Source organism: Rattus rattus, chromosome 11 (assembly GCF_011064425.1).
Source record: "Rattus rattus isolate New Zealand chromosome 11, Rrattus_CSIRO_v1, whole genome shotgun sequence".
In the NCBI taxonomy this organism is placed as follows: Eukaryota; Metazoa; Chordata; class Mammalia; order Rodentia; family Muridae; genus Rattus; species Rattus rattus.
The window spans coordinates 40,169,923-40,193,902 of NC_046164.1; the positions used below are offsets into that span (position 1 = coordinate 40,169,923).

At 37.4% G+C, this 23,980-nt stretch overlaps 1 non-coding gene across 1 annotated transcript; it reads right to left on the bottom strand.

The window, feature by feature from the left end:
- Positions 1–19,496: 19,496 nt before the first annotated feature.
- LOC116912990 lies at positions 19,497–19,624 on the bottom strand. The gene has a single exon (XR_004389553.1). It is a non-coding gene; the product is annotated as a small nucleolar RNA SNORA17 (small nucleolar RNA).
- Positions 19,625–23,980: the final 4,356 nt, after the last annotated feature.

Sequence of the window (23,980 nt, forward strand, 5' to 3'; positions counted from 1 at the left end):
TACATGCTTAGAAGAAAGGCTCTGGCAGATATAACTATGTCAGTGATATCAGACTATGCAAATTGAATTGGTAAATTGATAAAGCAATCTAAGAATAGTGGGGAAAGCACAGGAGAAAAAGGATCAGATTGAGTCACTCAGAGGCAAATATTAAGATCTTTGTTTAGCCAGATTTTCTACAAAACAAAACTGAAATGTTGAACTAGTCAGCTCCTCAAAGGCCTCAACATCTGAGGAACAATTAGCAGAAGGCACAAATGGTGAAAAACTGCTGGGAAAAAGTGAAGCTCATCACAGAGCTGCACAGCTATGACCCCAAGGGTGTGCTGTAAATAGTTCTTTTCTCAGAAAAGAATAATGAGAGAGGAAAATATTCTTCCAGCCAGGAAATATTCAAGCAGTCAGGTGTGGTCTGTGTAAAGGCATGGGCTATTGTGCTGTGAGAATAAGGACCAGATTCCAGCATCATATGTGGCGAGCATTCAGTTTAACTCTGATGGAGGCAGAGCTATGCGACTGACACTGTAGACATGGTTTGAATGACCAAGTGTATAGGAGACCTACAGTCGTCAAAGCACCCAGAACGAGGAGACCAACTGGGTGTTAGAAAATGCCTAACGTCACTGAAGCTGCTAACATGCAGACAGAACTGAACTGGGAAGTCTCTATTGCAAACATTAACCCATGATTGGTTGGCAGATAATGGATAAATCAGGCTAAAACTGAGCTGGAAGGTGTCTCCTTCCAGCCTCAGTCTTGGTTTACAATGTGCTGTGAAGGCTGCTTGGAGGACACTTGTTGCTGAAAGTCCTGCCTGTTTAGAGACTCTATATAGTATTCTACAGGCAAAATATGTCTACGCATGCAATAATGGTATAATGAATTCATGTCTGTTGGGATTTGAGATCTGCTATGCAGGAATGATTTTATATATGATACCAGGCCAAAGATCCATAGGTAGAGCAGGTATAAACTCGGGGGAGAAGCCCTTGATTTTGTGTTAATGCACAAATGTGATATACTTTTCAAACTTCAGATTGAAATGGGTGTGCTTGTGCTCATATATTACTCCACAAGCCAGGTTGTGGAAGTAAAATTCATTTTGAAGTATACAGATGTTAATTCAGACACTAGGCTGGGCTTCTGAGAATGACTGACAGTTGCTGTGTGATAATGTCTTTATTCTCAGCCAAGAACAGAAGAAAATAATCAGGTGTCTGTATTACTTCCTCCAGGGATCATCATATAAAGAGGAGAATAAATAATACAAGAACCAAAGAAAGGATGGAGAGTTATATATCTAATTGCTTTGAATTGAAACATTTCATCCTAGAAGAGATTCTTAAAACATAAAATACATGAAACTAAAAAGATTTAGAAAATGTAGTTACAAGATTCTTAACTCTTAGTTCAAGGATATATAAGCAGGGGAAATGAAACTTTCTTTGATGGGATTCCCTGCAATTTACAGAAGGTTTCACGGATATACGTTTCATGAGTCATTTGATAGTCCAGGGTGGGGCTTTTGCTGATATGGTGGCCTTTGGCATCTATGATCCTGTAAGCAACTGTAATAAAGTTATGAGCTCACGACCTAGTCCTTGGTGCCTAAATGGATAGGTACACATGGGTCAACAGTATACACACCAGGTCCTCTGTGCCTATATTATAGCAACTAACAGAATTTTATGAAGCTAATTATGAGAACAAGTCTATCTCTGACTCTTGCCAGCTCATATTTCTTTATTTCTGTTGTTTGTTTTATTTCTGTTGACTTGCCATGTTCAAATTCAATATAATAGTGTTTGGTTCATTTTAATGTATTTTAATTTCATATTTGGTTGTTATCTCTTAGAATCCTGTTCTTTTTAAATGAGAAACAGAAAGGGAGTGGATACATAGGGTTAGTGAGGTGGGGAGGAGCCGGAAGGAGTAGAGGGAGGGGTAACTATCTATTATCAATTAGGAGAAAAAAACATTGACTTTGTTGTTTATGCAATTATCTTCTGCTTGTTGCTTCAGTCTCTGTCAGCTCATATATACCTTGCTTAATTGATTCAGAGTGTCTAGTTCTCCTGTTGTTTGCTATCTTCTCTGGCTCCTATAGTCTTTCCTTCTTCACTTTCTGGGGTTTCCCTGAGCTCTGAGTGGAAGAATTTGATGGAGACCTCTAATGTAGACTTGATCTTCTCATAATGTCTGGCTGTGGCTCTCTGCATCTGTTACCAACAGGATCTGTTAATATTTAAGAGTGGATATTATTAATCTAGACAAAATAAATAAATAAGAAAATATACTTGGGGCAATTATGCCTCAGAGGCGCATATCAAAATCTGTTCTTTCTTTGTCCCAAAACAATATAATTTACTTACCCTTTTCCATCGTGAATTGTGCAGCATGAACAATATGACTTCCTTCATTTTCAACCATCATTACTTAAATCCCAGGGAAAGTAAGGTTTTATCTTATTTCCACAGCATTGTATGGTGACCTACAGTGGCCCTTTAAACAAACATTAAGCAATTATCGTGACAGCAATTACCGTTGTCAAAGAATTGAAGTAGTTCTGAAAACTTAAGGTCCAACCTAAGATACACCTTGACGTTGCTCACACTTAACAATTATTTTTGTATTGTGTGAAGTTACAGCCTTGCGATAGACAGTCTCTAAAATAACTCATTATGGTTTTCTCTTAGAGAAATGGGTAGACGTTAATTTGTCAGTAGAGGAGTGCATAAAACTCTGCTTGAAAAATACCAGGAATGCAAAATTGTTGAGGTTACAGAAAGGAACAAAAAAAATTATTTCAAACAGGGAAGACAGTAATTGCCCCTAAAATGAATTGTTTTTTTTTCTTTTTTACGTTCACTCATAAGTTGTGAATTGAATATCCCTGGAGACTTCATACTTCAAATCAGCTAGATTAGAAAACAATGGGAAGAATTTAACATCATTTCTTTCACTTCCCCTGTTGATTTATTTCTTGTAAAGTTAAAATATATTCTTAAGAAGGAGTCACTATAGTTCACTGAAATTCAAGTGTTCTGACAAGCTTGGTAAGAGGATGTGAGAGAGCATGCTGTAATGTCCCGTCTGGCCCTTCTACACTGTTTATCCTCTTGCCCCCATGCAGTAGAGATAGATTAAATGGTGAAGCAAACTAATGCTTTTAAATTTGTTGTAAAATTAAAGCAAAGAGGAAAAAGACAGTGAAGGGAAGTACTTATAAACTATAAGCTCGTGGCGGCAGAGTCTTCGTGGACCGTGAGTCTCTTACCAAGTCTACGCAGTATAGTTTATTTCATGCTTTCCTTTTGTTCCATTCAGTGAGTTTGCAATCATACGCACAACAAAACATTTTGTCTGAGTAATGGGCCCATCTTTTATATTATTCCATTATTATATAGCACTATGAGGTTAGAAAATAGAAGGTTTCTTCTAGAAAATGTTAACTACTTGATCAAAACTAGGAGTTTCAAAACGGAAGTGCTAGAACCAGTTTATCCCTACTCAGTTCTGCATACAATGTGGGCATTTTTTTTAAAAAAATAATTACAGTTTTCTGGAAACAGCATTCCATTTCCTAATCTTGGAATTCTTAGGATGCCTGGGTACTATAAGTTATAGAGAAATAAAATTTTATAAAATGTTTAAATCAATTTTCCCAAGTGGCTAAGATAAAGTGTTTTATGAACACTATACAAATTTATCTAACACCAAGCCTTCCAAAACTTGATATTTTTAGCTTTCTGTAAATTGTCTTTCTGACCTAAGATGTAGTAATACTATCTGTAATTTTTACACTTTCTCTAATAAGTAGTGAGTATAGGATACTATTACCTAATGCCTACTTACAAGTTTTAATGCTGTATAATAAATGTTCATATGCTTTCTGCCTGGAGGGTTGTTTAATTAGTTGTTAGCAGAATATTGTGAATATTTTGAAGTTAGGTGACTTTTATTTTGCCAAAATCTAACAGACTTATTTTATATATGATTATTTGTCCTGTGTCTTGACTTTTGTTGAAAAACTTTGCCTATACGTAAGTGAAATACATGCTGCCTCTTATGTTATTCTGTAAGTCTTTTGCATGACCTAACATATGTAAACTAATGATTCTTACAGGTTGAATTTTAGAGGAATTGTGAGGTATTAGTAGAAATTCACACTTTCCCAGGACATCTACCTATTTTGATACTAGTTGTTAAATGACATTTGTGTTGTGGGTTGAGAGCGCTACAGGTTACTCATGGCCTTCATGGCTCATGAACAGAAAAATAAATTATATTTATTACTCCTTATTTAATATATACGTATCTACATTAAAACCAACAGGTAGTAAAGGCGCATAGGGCACAACCCAGGAAATCCAAATTCAAGTTCCACACGCTGCCTTACTGTCTGGCTCCTGAGACATGAATAGTTGTGCTGAAATGCTACCCAATCATGTACAGTGCTTACAGAGATCTTGTTGGAGGCCATTTGTAGGTACAATATAGATGAGCGACCTCTCCCACTAAGAATGGAACGCCTATGCTATGTGCCTGAGGGGATCTCAGAAAAGCTGAATGAGAGAAAACCATGATCAGAATATATTATATTTAAAAATATATTTTTTTCAATTAGAAAAAATAAAATGCCCTGAAACAAAACATGCATTTACATAAAACTGAATGTTACCCTAAACTAACTCATTAAACTTGTTCGATGTGTTAGCACTATTATAAACATAGGTGGTCACCATAAATCTCATTATTAATATGAATGGTTTGAATTTTTATGGTGAAGTACCAGGTATAAAAAAAAAAAAAAAAACAACTTCCTTTTCAAGGAGAATTGGCCAAGTGCTAAGAACTCTTGTTTTAAGAGTTGAAGACTCCAGGTACAAGGATGGGTGTTTAAAAAGTATGTGTGTCTTAGGAAACTCTGTTTCCTGAATCAGCCTGCTTCTGCACCTTCATCCAAGAAATGTTTGTCCATTTCTGAAGACAAAGATTGATAATTATGTTAATATAGACAACATTGTATCCTATTACTCTGTTTGACTTGAGTCCTGTAACATTATAGTAGAGTTAAACTTGTTTCTAAAACCTTCGAATATCTTGTGCATTTTAGTAGTTACAAGTATTATATAACTTTGAATTAACATATATCCTGAGAAAATACCCTCTTAATATCTCCACATGGACTCACAGATGTTTCTTATAACTTTTACTCATTTCAAATGTGTTTTGATCATACACGGTAATTCTTTTTAAGTATTTTGATCCTTTTGATGTTAAACTCAGAGATTATCCTTCTTAAGAATAAAAAGCCCATGTATGCTCTTTGGTTGACGGCTCAGACTCTGGGAGCTCCCAGGAGTGCAGGTTAGTTGACAATGTTGGTCTTCCTATGGGGTTGCCAGCCCCTTCAGTTTTCCTTATTCTTTTCCCTAACTCTCTCATAGGAATCTCATTGCCTCAGGGAGGGGTGCGAGTACCCTAGGGACACCCTCTCAGAGGAGAAGAGGAAGGGATATGGGGGATTAAGTGTGTTAGGGGGACAAGGAAGGGGGACATTCTGCTTAATTAAGTTTGGGAGCTAATTTCAGGTGCATCATACTGGGAAGTATGATATTATGTTTCTGAGACCTTTGTTTTATGATCTCGTTCTGAACTTTGCTGATGTTCTCTGTTTCGTTTTCCTCCCGCACGCAATCTATTCTGTAAAATCTGATTTTGTATGGTGATTACAATAAATTTGAAATAAGATATTTATTTAGTACTGACCCTACTAAATTATCATTGTGAAACTTGGAGGGATTCAATAATCTCGATTTAGTGAATTTAATCCTTTGTAGCCTTGGAAAATTCCTAAGCATATTAACAGCCGTGGCACCCTCAATGAACCCTTTGATCTCTCTATGAAATTGAAAAAAAAAACTGTATATTTACTGTTACAGTTTTGGATCCCATCAACACCAGAGCCTCAAACTGTGTTTAGTCTAATAGCCAAGATAAATGAGAGACTTACCAGGCGATGAAATTCCACCTAACAGGGTGACTCTCCAGAATCCACCCACTTTGGGCTCTCATCAGTACCTATAAGCCAATTCTTTCTTTAAAACAAAAAGGTTTTTTCCCAGATTTTTTTCCTCTGCAGATGGCCTCTTATAAAGGAACTAACTTGGCTCCCAGTAGAATCAGGGCTTCCTTTATAATTTAGAATCACTGATGGCAAATAATGTATCTAAATTGCTGACTTTTCACTAGAAATATTCATACATGTCTTTTGAGTGGGATTGCACAGTCTGTGCTACTGAGAGATAAACTGCTAATTATGTTAAGATATTTTCACTTGTCCAATTAGTATCCCATTCCACTCCACTCTCTACTAAAAATAGATGAAAGGATTAAATTTCATATCTGTGAACAAATACAAAAGGGAACAAAAAAACCCCACATAATCACTTTGCACAATCTTTTTGAAAGCTAATCAATAGCCAGAAAGGAAATGTAGAAAGATTCCTCCAGAGAAAGGTGCTAACAAAAAATAAATAAATGGACATGGAAGTGTGTCACAACTTGTAACTTTAGAAATCCTAAGTCTGAAAGAATGGTGGGGTTCAAAAGAAGTTACTTGTATTTTAAATTATAAATTTCCATATATAGACATCCCATCTGGATACTTTCTCTCTTCTACAAAGAAAGAAAGAAAGAAAGAAAGAAAGAAAGAAAGAAAAAAGAAAAGAAAGGAAACAAAGAAACAAAGAGGTTTGTGTATATCAAAATATAAACAGGCATAGAAGTTTACAAATTCAGGTGTCATAATGAAAATGGTTGTAATAAAAAAATCCATAGTTCAGAGGTTCTTCAGACACTTGGACATTGCACTACCTGAAGACCCAGACTCCTGGGCATATACACAAATGATGCTCCAACATATAACAAAGACACATGTTCCACTATGTCTTATTATAAATAAGCAGCCTTATTTATAATAGCCAGAAGCTGGAAAGAACCCAGATGCCCTTCAACAGAGGAATGGATACAGAAAATGTGGTACATCTACACAATGGAATGCTACTCAGCTATCAAAAACAATGACTTTATGAAATTCATAGGCAAATGGATGGAACTGGAAAATATCATCTTGAGTGAGGTAACCCAATCACAAAAAACACACACACATGGTATGCACTCATTGATAAGTGGATATTAGCCCAAATGATTGAATTACCCTAGATGCCCAGAACACATGAAACTCAAGAAGGAATGCTTCACTCCTTCTATAAAAGGGGAACAAGAATAACCTTGGGAGGGAATAGGGAGGCAAAGTTTAGAACAGAGGAAGAAGGAACACCCATTCAGAGCCTGCCCCACATGTGCCCCATACATATACAGTCACCAAACTAGATAAGGTGGCTGAAGCAAAGAAATGCAGGCCAACAGGAACTGGATGTATATCTCTCCTGAGAGACACAGCAAGAATACAGCAAATACATAGGCGAATGCCAGCAGCGAACCACTGACCTGAGAACGGGACCCCCCGTTGAAGGAATCAGAGAAAGGTCTGGAAGAGCTTGAAGGGGCTTGAGACCCCATATGAACAACAATGCTAACCAACCAGAGCTTCCAGGGACTAAGCCACTACCCAAAGACTATACATGGACTGACCCTGGCCTCCAACTGCATAAGTAGCAATGAATAGCCTAGTAAGGGCACCAGTGGAAGGGGAAGCCCTTGGTCCTGCCAAGACTGAACCCCCAGTGAACCAGTGAACAGTCTTGTTGGGAGGAGGGTGGTAATAGGGGGAGGATGGAGAGGGGAACACCCATATAGAAGGGGAGGGAGAGGGACTAGGGGAATGTTGGCCTGGAAACCGGGAAAGAGAATAACATTCGAAATGTAAATAAGTAATACCCACGTTAATAAAGATGGGGAAAAAAATAATAGCCAGAAACTGGAAACAACCCAGATGTCCTTCAACAGAGGAATGGATACAGAAAATGTAGTACATGTAGTACATCTACACAATGGAGTACTACTCAGCTATCAAAAACAATGACATCATGATATTTATAGGCAAATAGATGGGACTAGAAAATATCAACCTGAGTGAGGTAATCTCTCTCTCTCTCTCTCTCTCTCTCTCTCTCTCTCTCTCTCTCTCTCTCTCACACACACACACACACACACACACACACACAGACCCACACATGGTATGCACTCACTGATAAGTGGATATTAGCCCAAAGCTCGAATTACCCAAGATACAATCCATATACCACATGAAGCCCAAGAAGCAGGATGACTAAAGTGCGCATACTTCTGTCCTTCTTAAAAGGTGGAATAAAAGTATTTATAGGAGGGAATATGGAGACAAAGTTTGTAGCAGAGAGTGAAGGAACGGCCATTCAGAGCCTGCCCCGTGGATCCACCCCATATATATATATATATATACAGCCACCATACCCAGAAGATGTTGATGAGCTAAGAAGTACATGCTGACAGGGGCCTGATATAGCTGCCTCCTGATAGGCCCAGCCAGAGTGTAACAAATACAGAGGCGAATACTAGCATTGAACCATTGAATTAAGAATGGGGTCCCTGTTGGAGGAGTTAGAAAAAAGACTGAAGGAGCTGAAGGGGCCTGCAACCCCATAAGAACAACAATGCCAACCAAGCAGAGCAACCAGAGACTAAACCACTACCCAAAGACTACACATGGACAGACCCATGACTCCAGCTGCATATGTAGCAGAGGATGGCCATGTTGGGCACCAATAGGAGTAGAAGCCCTTAGTCCTGCCAAGGCTGGACACTGCCAACCCCCCCAGTATATGCGAATGTCAGGGCAGGGAGATGTGAAGGGAGGGGGTAGTTGGTAAGGGGGAACACCCTTATAGAAGAAGTGGGAGGGGGATGGAATAGGGGGCTTATGGATGGGGAACCGGGAAAGGGAATAATATTTGAAATGTGCATAAAAAATCCAATAAAAAATTTCAGAGACTGAAAAGAAAAATATTCATACTTGTTATGCTTAGATTCTACAGTGTTGTAAATCCAGCAAGTTAATTCAGAATCAGATATCCAATTTAGAATCCTACACATTGTGTGATGTGTGTTATGCCAAGGCTTCCTAGACAAATGTCTCACTATAATTCATCATAAAGCAAAGACGAAGCACTAGATGAATGAGTTATCAAGAGCAGCACCACATGCTCTCCCTACATTTCTCTATGACAAATGGAAAGAACGGATGAGGCCACTGTGTGCAGTGTGTTGGCTTACTCACACAGAGGGAACATTTGGCTTACAATAAATTCTCATTGCCCCATATGGATAGCTTACATGGCATTCTCTAAAGAGACATGCTTTATATGTCTGCCTTTATTATTCACTGTAGAGAGACGGTGCTAGAATATTTCCTAGTTAGTTTACTATCTCTACAAAACGTCATGTCTTTTTTTGTATTAGAGTTCATCTAGACAAAATTACACAAAGTCACTTCCGTTCTTTTTCTTCTCTTCAACGTTCCTTCAATAAATGAAGTCAATGACTTATAGACCAGCTGCTTTTAAAGACTTTTTTCAAAAATGTGACAAGTTGTCTGTTCCCCAAGTGATACCTATGGTTAGGAACCCAACCTATCTTCAATTTATCTTAAATGTGAACAACTTCTAAAGAATTGAGAAACAGGAAAAACAAAGGAAAATAATTGAACAACATAATAATTTTACTCCTTTAAGAATTTTCCAGGAGATCAATTATGTCACTGACAAGAATTTGTCAGCCAGGATATAAAGTCTTAAATGTTTAAATCTCTAAGACTAGCAAATAGAAATTGAAAACACCAATACTAGGATAAATGCAAATAATCAACATAAAAGCTTGCACATGCTATAATGAAGATTGGTGACAAAATATAAAGTTCTTTCAATTTGGAAGGAAAACAAAATCTATACATATCTGAACAATCAAGTCAATAGGTATAAAAGTAATAAAGCTAATTGTTTCTTTTTGTTCAAACAGTAGACCATTAAAAATTATCTTAGAAAGCTAAAATAAATAAGAATGATAGAATCAAACAATTTTGCCTACTCATGATGGAGAAAGATATTGCAACAATATACAAAGCTAGATATAGTAAGTTTGTATAGTTTTTAGTACTCTTGATTATATTGGGCTGATACAAATTTCTAGATAAGCGCTCTACCACTGAGCTAAATCCCCAACCCCTACAAATTTCTAAAGAGCGGGGAAACTACTAATGTAGAGATCCAATGAAGAAGAGAAACTGAGTAAGAAATACTGATACATTACTAGAATGATAATAATAAAAGTAAAAGTTTGAACTTAGGAATAAACAAAAATGTAAAGGAATGACATTAAAGAGAAATGTTGAATGTTGATGTTGCAAGTTATATGAAAATGGCCTCATGTGTCAAAGGCCTACTAAACCCAATTTTTAGGAAAAAGTAAATTGTGGGAAACTAAGGAATCTCTGTATATAAAATCCCTCATCTTTTCTCTCCTCATGTCATATGAGTCCAAAATTTGGTACCTTTCAGTTTATTTTTTTTTAAATTGCACCTCCATAATGATCAGTACTGATCAGTTACCAGACTGCACTGCAGTTACGTGTTGCTACTTTGATCTCCACCAATAAACTAGCAACTCTTTTGAAAGACATAATGTTACAATTGTTTTTGCATTTTTTTGGTGTATCTCTTATTCTAGCTAGTTTTGAGAGGCTGTGGCAAACTACCTGACTCCTCTTTAAAAATGACTTATTTTTGCCTCATGGGATTTCTATGTCAGATCCTGCTCAGCTGACAGCTGTGCCCTGCCACGTGACAGCTTATCAACACAGGGACCATGTTCAAAAATTCCATTTCCCTTCATTGACCCTGATATACAGAGATAAAGAGGAAGGGGCTAGAGACAGGCAGTCGTCCAGGTCACTCCACCATAACTTACTGCCACCAACTCAGGCTTTCCCTTTAATTTCTTTTTCCTCCTAGTCAAGTCTGTCTGTCTGTCTATCTATCTATCTATCTATCTATCTATCTATCTATCTATCTATCTATCTAAACCCATCATTATTTACCTCTCTATCATATATGTACACCTTCTTTTATGAGTATATTTAACGATTTCCCCTAAAAAGTTAGGAGCATATGATATGAAATATAAGAACATATAAAGAAACTATGATACATTAATGAATTAGAGCATAGCCAACTGGGAGACAGTCTCTGGCCAAATTCCTGTCAGCTGCCAAATAAACCTTTAACTCTTGAGCCTTGGGATGGCTCTGATTCCATCCATAACAAAATCAGATTATACTTCCTGTAAGGAAATTCAATAATTTCTTCTTGGTGTTTGAAGAATTGTGCAGACTACTCTTTCTTATTATGTTTTTACCTTACTCATTTGCTACCAATAAAATAGAATTATATTGTAATGTTTAAAATATAACTGTAATAAAATACAGAAAATATTATTTTGAATAGAGTAATGAATTTGTAAATGCTTAGATAATAATGCTGTACGATCATACAGCCCTAGACAAAATGGATACCAAAACTAAGATGGTCTTATATTACGTATCATTTCAAAGTAAAAGCATAATTACTGAAAAGATACATGTTCCTAACTTTTTGAGGAAGATGTTTAAATATATCCATAAAAGAAGATGTAAATATATGATATACAGGTAAATAAGGATGGGTTTAGATAGATAGATAGATAGATAGATAGATAGATAGATAGATAGATAGATCATAACTACTAGCCAATCAAAAGAAGAAGAGAGGAAGCTTGGAAGCACATCACTGCTGGCTTTTCTTCAATAGCTGTACATATTACACATCCATATTCTGATCTCATTTTCTTATTTCTGCTAAGATAATGAATTGTTATGGTGGACACAGTCAATGAACTGTTCACGAAGACATATTATTAATTTTCTTAAATGAATCTGCTAAAGCTAATAATATCAATCATTCTATATAAAGTATCTTTATATTCTCTCTCCAAGTCATTAAAATTGTATCAAGGAAGAGAAATGGAAGACTCAATTAATTAAACTACTACTGTTTAGAAGAAAATATAATAAAATGAAATGTATCTGATTTGCATTTAGATACCTGTCACAAATGAAGTTCTAGAAGCAATGGCTGAGGAGGGAATGAATGCACATGAAACACAGATGTCACTGGAATGATTACTTAGAAATGTCCCCCATCTTCTCTTCCCCCCAAAAACGTATCATGGTGAAAATGTAATCACATTTTTTAGTCTATGACAACTGTTTTTGAAAACCACTGTGTTTTAAATTCTATGCCAAAATGATTTTCTGAGGTTTAATCTACTTAGATGTCAAGCATAACAGAATAATTAAATTTAACAAAAATAGGACATAAATATTGCATGCACAGATGAATCATTCTGCCCATGTCAAGCATTTTTGAACGGTGTTCCTAATATACAATTAATATGACTTAATTTAGGGAAGATTCATACATTAAACACATTTATTTAAATAGACATTTTAAAGATATGCATTAAAAATAAAGCAAGAATTTTATTTCATTAACAAAGTAATAAAGTTAGCTAGGTCAAGTGTGCACAATTAAAGCTGCAAATGAAAATGTCTGAACAGCATCATATTTTGTACTGAAAGCCGATGATTAATACTGTTTACTAAAAAAATCAGACCCTTAGATTTCCACTTGTGCCCACAGATAATCACTTCCTACAAGGTTGTGCCTACATTTGTACCTTTGGGCCAGTGGGCTACATCTCTTTCATTATAATATATCAGAAGTAGTACGCGAGAGACACCTTTAGACTTACCTTGCGTGAGTTATATTTTAGTCATCTGGATTCCTGGTATTATTCTTTCTCCCCAACATTATGTCTTCCTTAGCTCCTAGGTTATCTCCAACTGTGCTCTACAGCTGTTGACTCAGTTCATGATAAACAATTGATTACACAGATCATAGAACAAGCTAATCAGTCTGGGGCATTGGTAATGAAAAATAAAGCTTTGGCAAGCTAATATATCAGTGTTTAAGCCGAGAAAGTATCTAACATTAATTAAACACTGGTCCCGGTGTAAATGATTTAGGCTGGTTTCCTGCAGCCTTTCCAGTTTTATTAATGAGAGCTACAAATTGTAATTCTATATTCTGAATCAGAATCATCGAGCACTGCCAAGTGACCTTGAAACCGAAGTTTTGTGAGAATTACAAAGTATGATATACATGTATCTGTGGGTTATTGGAGCATTTTTTCAGTATATTGTCCAGGAAAGTACAGCTGGGTCTTGGAGTAGAACTATTTCCAATTTTCTGCGAAATTAACGTCAAAATTGGTTGTACAAGTTTGCACTCCCACTAACAATAAAGAAATGTTCCTCTCATACCACATCCTCGCCAGTAGGTGCTATCTCTTTGAGTTTTTGAGTGTAAGACAGAACTTCAGTTGTTTTGATTTATATTTCCCTGATGACTAAAGACTTTGAATACTTCTCTAAGTGCTTCTCAGCTATTTGAGAGTCTTTGATGATAATTCTGTTTAGTTCTGTACCCTAATTTTTTTTAATTGGGTTATTTGTTCTTCTAGACTTCTAGAGTTCTTTGCAAATTTTGAATATTAGCCCTGTGTTAAATGTAGGGTTGATGAAGTTCTTTCTCAATCTGTGAGCTGCCAATTGACCTTACTGACAGTGTCTTTTGCCCTACAGAAACTTTATGAGGTCCCATTCATCAATTGTTAATCTTAGAGCCTGAGCCATTGGTGTTCTGTTCAGGAGCTTGTCTCCTACACCAGTGTGTTCAACGCTATTTCCCATTTTCTCTTCTGTGAGATTTAGTGATCCTGTTTTAGGTTGAGGTCCTTAATCCACTCAAACTTGGGTTTTGTGTAGGGTGATAAGTATGGATCAAGTTTCACTCTTTGACATGTAAACATTTAATAAGTCCAGCACCATTTGTTGAAGGTGCTTTCATTTTTTCATTGCATGGTTTTGGCTTCTTTATCAAAACTCAAGTGTCTGTAGGTGTGTAGGTTTATTTATGGATCTTTGACTTGATTCTATTGATCAAAATGTCTATTTCTGTACCAATACCATACAGATATTTTTTACCTCTATTGTGCTGTAATACAGTTTGAGGTCAGAAATGGTGATTACTCCTGAAGATCTATTTTTCAGGGTTGTTTTAGCTATCCTTAATTTTGTTTTTGTTTTTTTTTTTCCAGATGAAGTTGATAATTTTTCTTTTAATGTCTGTAAAAATTCTGTTGGAATTTTGGTGGGGATTGCATTGAATCTGTAGATTGCTTCCAATAAGATGGCCATTTTCACTATGATGACCCTACCTATTCATGAGCACGGGAGATCTTTCCATCTTCTGATATATTCTTCAATTTCTTTCTTCGAGGACATGAAATTCTTGTCATACAGATCTTTCATTTGCTTGGTTAGATTTACACTAAGATATCTTACTTATGATATAAATCTCAATTCTGAGGAGCATTGAAAATTAACAAATAACTTCCTGGATAAAACCTAAGAAATGCTTAAGCTTGTTATAGAGAAGTTTTGTTTTTAAGTTTTTATTTTATGTGCATGAGTGTTTTGCCTGCCTGTACCTATATTCCATGTGTGTACCTGGTTCTTATAGAGGCCAGAAGAAGGCATCATCTCCCCTGGAACTGGTGTTATAGCAGTTTGTGAGCTGCCATTTTGGGGTTAGAAATCAAAAGTTTTGCTAAATAGTAACCCACCAACCTTTCCACTCCTAAGGAAAATTTCTTTATGTACTTATACTTTAAACAATATTTGTTGAGTAGAGATTTTGTAAACATATTGTGGGAGTGACCAATATTAAATTCTTAGTTTTCATTAGGTCATTTGATAAGGGATCCTTAGGTAATGTGATGATATTACCATATTACCTCCTAAATGTCATGTATAAGTATTTACCTTTTTTGAGGCACAGTAGCTCACACCTAGAGGCAGGCTAATCTCTGCCTAGCCTATTCTACCCAGCTACTTCCAGATAAGCCAAGGCAACAAAAGGACACCCTGTCTCAAAAAAAAAAATACAAACAAACAAACAAACAAAATATCTTTCTTTTAAAACAAGGCAAGACAGGGGTTCTGTGTTTGAGGCTAGCTTGGTTTACATAATTAGATCCAGAAAAACCAGAGCTATAGAGTTGAAGCAAGTCTCAAAATTAAAAATGGATAAAGAAAAAAAGATGAAATTTAAAAAGAAAAGAACTACCTTGTAAGTAGCCTTTGGCTGCATCGTAAAGTCCTGGCCTAAAGTTTTAAGGCATATTTGGACACATTGGACATTATCATTTTTACTTTAACATGATTCCATAATCATTAAATGCTACTTAGGCTTATAACTTTTTTAACTTTATGTATATGGGTACTTTACCTATATGGGAGCATGTGTGTTAATTACAAGCAGTTTCCTCAGACACTAGAAGAGAGCAACAGATGTTGGAGTACAAGAGCCTCAACTGACCATAGTCAGCTAATACACATGCGCTGGGAATGGAAACCAATATTCTCAAAGTGCAAACAGTACACTCAATCCCTGCTTGGCCATCTATCCAACCCCAAGATGTGGATAGTTTTTAAAGGATTGCATGTTTAGGACTTGATCTCTGCTATTGCAACATCAGAGTTAATATAGTCTTTAATAGATGAAGTTTTTAAAATTAATGTTTTTATTGTTTAAAATGAAAATATAGGTATATCATTTTCCTTCATCCCTTTCCTCTCCCTGACCCATGTCATATACTTTTCCTTGCCCCTTCTTAAATTCATGACCTCCTTAATTTTTGTGTACATAACACACACACACACACACACACACACACACACACACACACACACACACTCACTCCATCCTTGGTCATTTTGTATAATGATATGTGTCTATGTTCATGTGTCAATGATTTCAGAGCTCACCACTGTGAATTGGCTAACCAACTGTGTGACTCTTACCTTGCTCTTACTCAGCTTCATTTTCAACACAACTCACAACTATGTCGCAGGGAACATCCAGAAGACAGGACAAAAAGACTGTAATAGAGTCTGGGGGAATGTCCTTGGACCACTGATGCTACTACCTTCAAGACAGATTAGATTTCTCCTGACTACTTGTCAACTAATTGTTGTGAAAGCCGGCATCTGGTTCTGCCCAATCTCAAAAGCTTCTTTTACTTCACGTGACTTACTGCTCTCCTGAGATGGATGCCACATTCATGAAGAGATGCAAATGAAGGGACCCTTGTCGGAGCCAGAATTCTGCCGCTGTTTTCCAGGCTTTACCTAACGTATTAAACTTCCCCCTTCTATAAATCCAGTCCCTTAAAGCATTTCAACCTGGAAACGAATGTGTCTAAATACAGAAGATTAAGGAAATGGCATATGAGTCTTCTTCCAGTTAAGTATTTAGTCTTGTCAGAGTAAGATTTTTTCAGAATTTTACTTGCCAAAGTTTAGAAAATCTACATCTAATGCGTACCGTCCACATTTGCTCACACCGAGATGGCTTTTAAGGGGACTCACTCACTCGGAAACACTAATAAATGTAAAGTGTTGCGCAAGCCCTGTGAAAATCATCACTAACGTTAGCAAGAATTCCAAACAAAGGTCTTATTTCACCTGTTATATCCTGAACATAGGATACTGCACTCGCTCCACCTTTCACAAGCATTCAGCTATAGAGCTAAATCCTTAGCAAAACTTCTATACACTTAGGATTAAAACTTGATAAATATCAATGAAAGGTGTGGTGTGGTGTGTGTGTGTGTGTGTGTGTGTGTGTGTGTGTGTGTGTGCGCGCGCGCACACACATGTGTATGTGACAACATTTTCTGTGTGTCAAAAGAAAACTAGCAGAAGTTTGTTCCCTCCTTCTACAATATGGGTCCCAGAAATCAAACTTAGGTCCTACCATTTGGTGACAACTGTATCTTACCCTGTTGAGCCATATGCCAGGAATAAAAGAATTTCAAAAATGAATGCAAACTACATTCAACTTATCAAATTGAAACGTAACTTCCTTACTCTTTCACAAAATTACTCAGAGACTCTCTTGAAAATAATATTCCATAATATTAACCAAATTTAATTTGTTTGTTTTCTGGTGAATTTTTCAGATAATTAGATTCTACTTTTTCAAGGCTTTTTGGTTTCTGGGAAATTACAGATAGAAAAATAACGTAAGATGTGCTAGGAAACCTGAAATTTACAACAATGGAGATGATTTACAAATAGAACAAAATGAGAAATTTCCTTTGAAATCTCTTAGACCTAAATGAATAATTATCAGACCAAGGACTTTGATCAATCTTGTACTTTCCACATAGCAACTGTCAATCTCTCTTAAGACTGTTGCTAATGTACTTTGCTATCTTAACCGTCCATTCGGGATTTATATGGAACCCTGACCTCAAGTCAATTCTGTTAAGACAAAATTGATTTTGGATTTGTCCTCATATAAAAGAAACATGGGATTAGTTTCACTGAATAATCTTGTATTTTACAATAGTCTTAGTTAAAGGCAGGTATCCTTTTAAAATCAATACTAATTTTAGAAGGGGGTCTTTTTTGTATGCTTTAGGTTTTACTGTAATTATCGTTAGGCGTCAGTTATCACCTTCTACCCTTAAATTGGATTGTGTTATTGAGTGTTTATTACCAAAGGACAACATAGAGTAAGCTCTATTTTTTCAAGTATTGTTATTTTTTACATTTTATTAGTACTTTGTGAATTTCATATCATATACTCCAATCCCATTCATCTACACCTCCCTTCATACCTGCCCCACTCTTGTAATCCCTCTAACAAAGAAAAAAGTCTCATTTTGAAAGCTGTAGTGTCACAGTGTGTCCCGTAGTATGCCCTTTTTTCACATTTTTTTTTTTTTTTTTTGGTTCTTTTTTTCGAGCTGGGGACCGAACCCATCACATTTCTTTACTTGCACATGTTCAATTTAATGACTCATTGGTTTGGTATGAGGTCTCTATCTTCTACTACTCCCTCAATAACTGAACCTTAGCTATCCTGTTGTTGCCTTGTGTCACAGAGATCCTGTTGTTTTGTATCTGCGGGACTGGCTTCTTCATGCACTCCAGCAGTTCATAAATTGAATAGGCCAATTCAAATGTCTGGATCTGTACCTGAGTGATACCTGAGCCTGTCAGCTCTTACTCTCTCAGGGATAACTCACTGGCACCACCCACAACCACGGCCAGCTCTACTACCCTGCTGCTCAGGCAAGGTGCAGGGTACGCCGCCCAAGTATTGCAGCTGGTAAGAGACATGGAGAGTTCTCCCTCTTTCCTGACTGGAAGCCAGCTCTTAATTCTTCATAAATAGCAAAAGATGAGTGAGAGGAAAAGGATATCTTCCCTTAGATAAGCCACCACTCAGCAGACAATAGACTTGTCTGGACCTCCCACACTCATGCCCTCAGGGTCTGGCTCACGGCAACCTGCTATGTTGCTCAGGCTAGGTACTAGGTCAACTCTCCAGAGTGCTTCATCAGCTGAGCAGTGAGTTGAAGTATCAGCTCTCCCACTCTGTTGACCTGGAAGCCTGCTTTCCTGCCTGCCAAAAGTGACAAGGGATAGGGAGTGAAAATTTCTCTCTTGCCCATGTCTGCCTAGGGCAGGAAAGTGGTAGGGTCACCTCTTGTGGTCTCATGCCCCCAGGGCCAGCTCTCCCAGGATGCTCAGGTGATAAATGGGTCCTGTCCTGCACAGGTTGTAGGTATCAACATGTTTCTGGCTGGCAGTCCAAACCAGGAAAACTTGGGTGGCCTTCAGTGGTAACGGACCTCTGCTGCTGCAAAACTATGGACCCAGATGCAGTCCCCGGAAGAGGCTCAGACCAAGAACCAACCACGGTCCCAGGTGACATCACAACGCTATTCTTGTCTACCTGTTCTTCACTTCCTCAAGTCTCTACTTTTGTCTCTCTTCATTGTGTCTACCTCCTTCCGTTTCTCTCTTCCATTTCGCCACAACCTACTTGCTCCTCGTAGTGGGGCCAGTGAACTCTCAGAGTCTGGGGTCATCTCAGACATGGTCTTAGGAGTTCTATGCCATCCAAGACTGTGCACTACAACACTGGGAAGTAGTCATTTCAGGCATGGTCTGCATGCCTCTACAGAGGGGGACTTGTGATCCTCTCAGGCTAGTTCTTTTTCCTGGCACCATGATTAGTAGTCTATGAAGGCTAGGTCTTCCACCTGCCTATCCAAGTGACCCCTTGATAGGAAGAGTAATCTGTTTCAGGCTCACTCCCGCCCAAGTTCCATGTTGGGTTCTCCTAGTCTCCAACTTACTTCCCATACTGACAGTCCATCCATGCCTGCCTGGCACCAACTGGTGGCCATCTCAGGCTACCTCCTTGTCTGGGCCTCCTTGTGCCATACTGGTGATTGTCTCAGGCTTCCTTTTTAAAAGGAATATCACACTATTAATCATTCAGATGTTGGCAATTCAGAACACTGAGCATAGACATAGCCTGTCTACCTTTGCCACCTACTGACACATGTGACACAGCAGTCATATGTGTAATCCTCTAGTGGCCCTTAGATTACTTCCTTAAACACAACTTCTAATATGTAAATTCTCCATCCAGAATTATTACTGCAGAAATGTAACGTTGCCTAGAGAAAAATAAACTGCACAATCAGTCCATCATCCCCTTAATATTGTGAAGCTCAAGTTTTGGTACTAACCATTCATCGTGTTAGTATCTCTTTTGGGTTTTACTCAATGATTTCTAGTTACACAATTGAAAATACTTTCTATGTAACTTCTCTTGATACTTCAAACTTCAGTCAACATTGAAAGCATAAAACATTGAAAAGTAAACATTACAGTAACAGTCATTTGCCAAAATAGCCAATAAATGTATTTTGAAAAGAGAGTATGGTATTAAAAGTGAAATTTAGTTTTATATATATTTATATAACTATATGTATATTAATGACAAATACTTCTATTAAAGAAAATTTTTAGATAATAATTTTATAAGGTAAATTCTATGCATTGAATATCATGTAAAACTTCCAAATAAAGAACCTCTTCTCATACAAGATCTTTACCAATCCTACATCCTATGGAGAGCTAATATAAAATATATACATAGAACTCAAGAAGTTAGACTAGAGCACCAAATAACCTTGCAACCCCATAGGAAGAACAACAATATCAACCAACCAGACTCCACAGGGCTCCCAGGGACTAAACCATCAACCAAAGAGTATACATGGGGGGACCCATGGCTCCAGTCACATATTTAGCAGAGGATGGCACTGTCTGGCATCAATAAGAGGAGGAGCTCTTGGTCCTGTGAAGGCTTGTTTCCCCAGTGTAGGGGAATAACAGGGTGTTGAGGTGGGAGTGAGTGGGTGGTAGGGGGAGCATCCTCACAGAAGCAAGGGAAGAGGGGAAAAGGAGAGGGGGAACCAGAAAAGGGGATAACATTTGGAATGTAAAGACATAAGCTATCCAATAAAAAATAGTTTAAAATAATGGAGTACATCTCTTGTTATCTTCTCTTGCTTCTTGCTCTTCCCCTCTTCCTCTTTGTCCCTTCTCTCCCAATTCCCCTTCCCCCTTCCCTCCATGTGCTCATGGCTAACCTTTACTCTTCTCCTCTTCTACTCTTCTTCTCTCATTAAACCTTTCCACTTGGAAAATAAATAAATAAATAAAATAATGGAGTACAGAGCTAAACAGAGAATTCACAACTGTGGAATCTTGAATGGCTGAAAAGTACCTAAAGAAATGTTAAACATCCTTAGTCATCAGGGAAATGCAAATCAAAACAACCCTAAGATTCCACTTTACATTAGTCAAAATGGCTAAGATCAAAAAGTCAGGTGACAACAGATGCTGGCAAGGATGTGGAGAAAGAAACAGTCCTCCATTGCTGGTGGGATTACAAACTGGTAGAACCATTCTGGAAATCAGTGTGCTATTTCTTCAGAAAAATTGAAATAGTTCTACCTGAGAACCCAGCTATATTACTCCTGGGCATATACCCAAAAGATGCTCCAACATATAACAAGGACACACGTTTCACTATGTTCATAGAGGCCTTATTTATAATAGCTAGAAGCTGGAAACAACCCAGATATCCCTCAAGAGAGAAAGGAATACAGAAAATGTGGTTCATTTACACTGTGGAGTATTACTCATCTATTAAAAACAATGATTTCATGAAATTCACAGGCAAATGGACAGAACTTATAAATAACCTGAGTGAGGTAACCCAGTCACAAAAGAACACAAATGGTATGTGCTCACTGATCAGTGGATATTAGTCAAAATGAAGCTTAGGTACCCAAGATACAACTAAGCGACCATATGAAACCTAAGAAAGATCACACCAAAGTATGGATGCTACAGTACTATGCAGTAGAGGAAGTAAATAATTTCCAGGAAGTAGAGGGAGAAAGGGATCTGTGAGGGAGAGAGGAGGGGGAGGAAAAAGGAGGAGCAGTTGAGATAGGGGAAGACACTGGGGAGAAGTACAGAGGGTCAGGAATTTGAAAGTAGGTGTGTGGCATAGGAGGAGGGGGAACTGGGGGTAGCCACTAGAAAGTCCCAGATGCCAGGGATCCAAGAGATTTTCAGGATCCAACAGGGAGGACTTTGGCCAAAATATCCAACCAAGGGGAGTTAGAACCTGTAGAGACCATATCCAGTCTGGCACAGCCCCCAGGTGAGGGATGGGGCCACTCACCCACCTCAAAAATAGTAATCCAGAATTCCTCCTGTCAGAAGGAAATTCAGACAAAAAGAGTGGAGCAGAAATTGAAGGAAAGGCCATCCAGAGACTGCCTCACCTAGGAATCCTTCTCACATGCTGTTACCAAACCCAGTCACTATTGCTGATGCCAGAAGTGCTTACTGACAGGAGTCTTGTATAGCTGTCCCCTGAGAGGCTCTGTTAGAGCAAGACCAACACAGATGCAAATGTACAAAGCCAAACATTGTACTAAGTGCAGGGACCCCAATGGAGGAATTAGAGAAAGGACTGAAGGAACTGAAGGGGTTTACAACCTCATAGGAAGAACAACAATATCAACCAACCAGATCCCCTTTGCCAAAGCACCCAGGGACTAAATCACCAACCAAAGAGTAGACATGGGGTACACATGGTTCTAGTTGTATACGTAGCAGAGGATGGCCTTATCTGGCATCACTGGGAGAGGAGCATCTTGTTCCTGTGGTACAAGGACCCAGGGTAGGAGAATGCTAAGGCTCTGAGGCAGGAGTGGGTGGGTAGGTGGGGAGCACCCTCATAGAAGCATAGGGGAAGAAGGAGGGGATGGGGCTTATAGAGGGGAAACTGGAAAGGGAATAACATTTGAAATGTAAATAAATAAAATAACCAATAAAAAATGAAAAAAAGCAAGAATTGAAATAATTCAAGAATAAAAAAATACAAATAATAATCTGTATTCACTCCTCATGAGAAATTATGTTATGAATATTTCAAAAATAACTTTTGTTTATATATGTAATTATAAAAATTATCAATTGAAAAACAATCCACATGTCATTCTGAGGTAATATTTGGTAACCTTTTTTTTCTTGCCAACAAACTTTTTGGAATATAATTTAATTAAGCATGATAATATGAGTGAGAATTTTTAATATAATATTTTATTAATTTTTAAGCATATTATAAAATTCATCTTGGCTATATTTAACTTCCATTCTTCTCCAAAAGTCCTTATAGATCATCTCCACTACTCCTCTCTAATTACACTATTTTTCCCTTCCCTTTTCTCTCCCAAACTCTCACATATACTTCTTGATCTCTTTCAAATTCATTGATTCTCTGTCTTTAAAAATAAGTATTGTCATGTACATGTAAAATATAAACAAGGTCGATATGAAGAAAGCATGTTCATATTGGGAAGTGGGTTTCAATGTGCACTGTCTTTTTCTGTTTTTTTCACTTAATCTTAAGAAAGCATTATGGTCAACAGGCCAACATGAAAGATATATTTGTGAATCCTTGAAGTAAGTCACTTTAAATTGGGGCGAGGACATGGTGAAATCCTGCTGATCAACATGTCTCTACCCTCTTTACTTTCACAAATATTACATGCATCTGACAATATACTTCCAGTTTTGCAAATTTGATAAATACTAAGTAATGCTGTTTTAGCTACATCTAATAAGATTTTGAAATCTCTACATGAGCTCTGGTGACTTTCTTTAAGGCATCATAATAATTATAAAATTAAAAAAACCCAATCTACTGAAAGATTGTAAAATACTCCTGATGAGTGGAGAATCTGGACTCTGACGGAAAACAACTGTTAATGTCTTAGATGTATAAAAGAAGCATTAGCTGCAATGATTCCTGTGTTTCTCTCAGAAGCATGGAGCACAAAATAGCATTGGCCAAAGTTTCAGTGACCACAAGGAAAATGTGTTTGTTTTCACAGAAGATAGATGTATGTCGAGCTAGAAGTTGTAACCTAATTTCCATTACTCTTCTTCTGTACGGGTCATTACTGCAGCTCTAGAAATATAAATTTCTTCCAGCCCAATGCATCTGACAGTATTTCTTACTTCTACTGTGAAACACAATTCATTTCCCAGTAACTTTTCTATTCTATCAACTGCAAAAAGAGAGCTTTTAAACACTCTTCATTTTTACATAGAAGTATTTCATGACACTCTGGAATAGGAGAGCAATGAGGAAATCACTGATCTGAAAGGAACTAAATGCTTGAAGTATTCTGTTAAATGCAAGGGAATAGGCACATAAGACGTGAGGTTGCTCACAGGCATCCTTCCTTTCTTCCCATAGTATCTGTTCCATACTGATACTAATTTTCCCTCCAATTTCATTCTTCTAATTTTTACACAGGCCAGGGAGTTTAGTTATAATAGAAGAAATACACGAAAGAATAT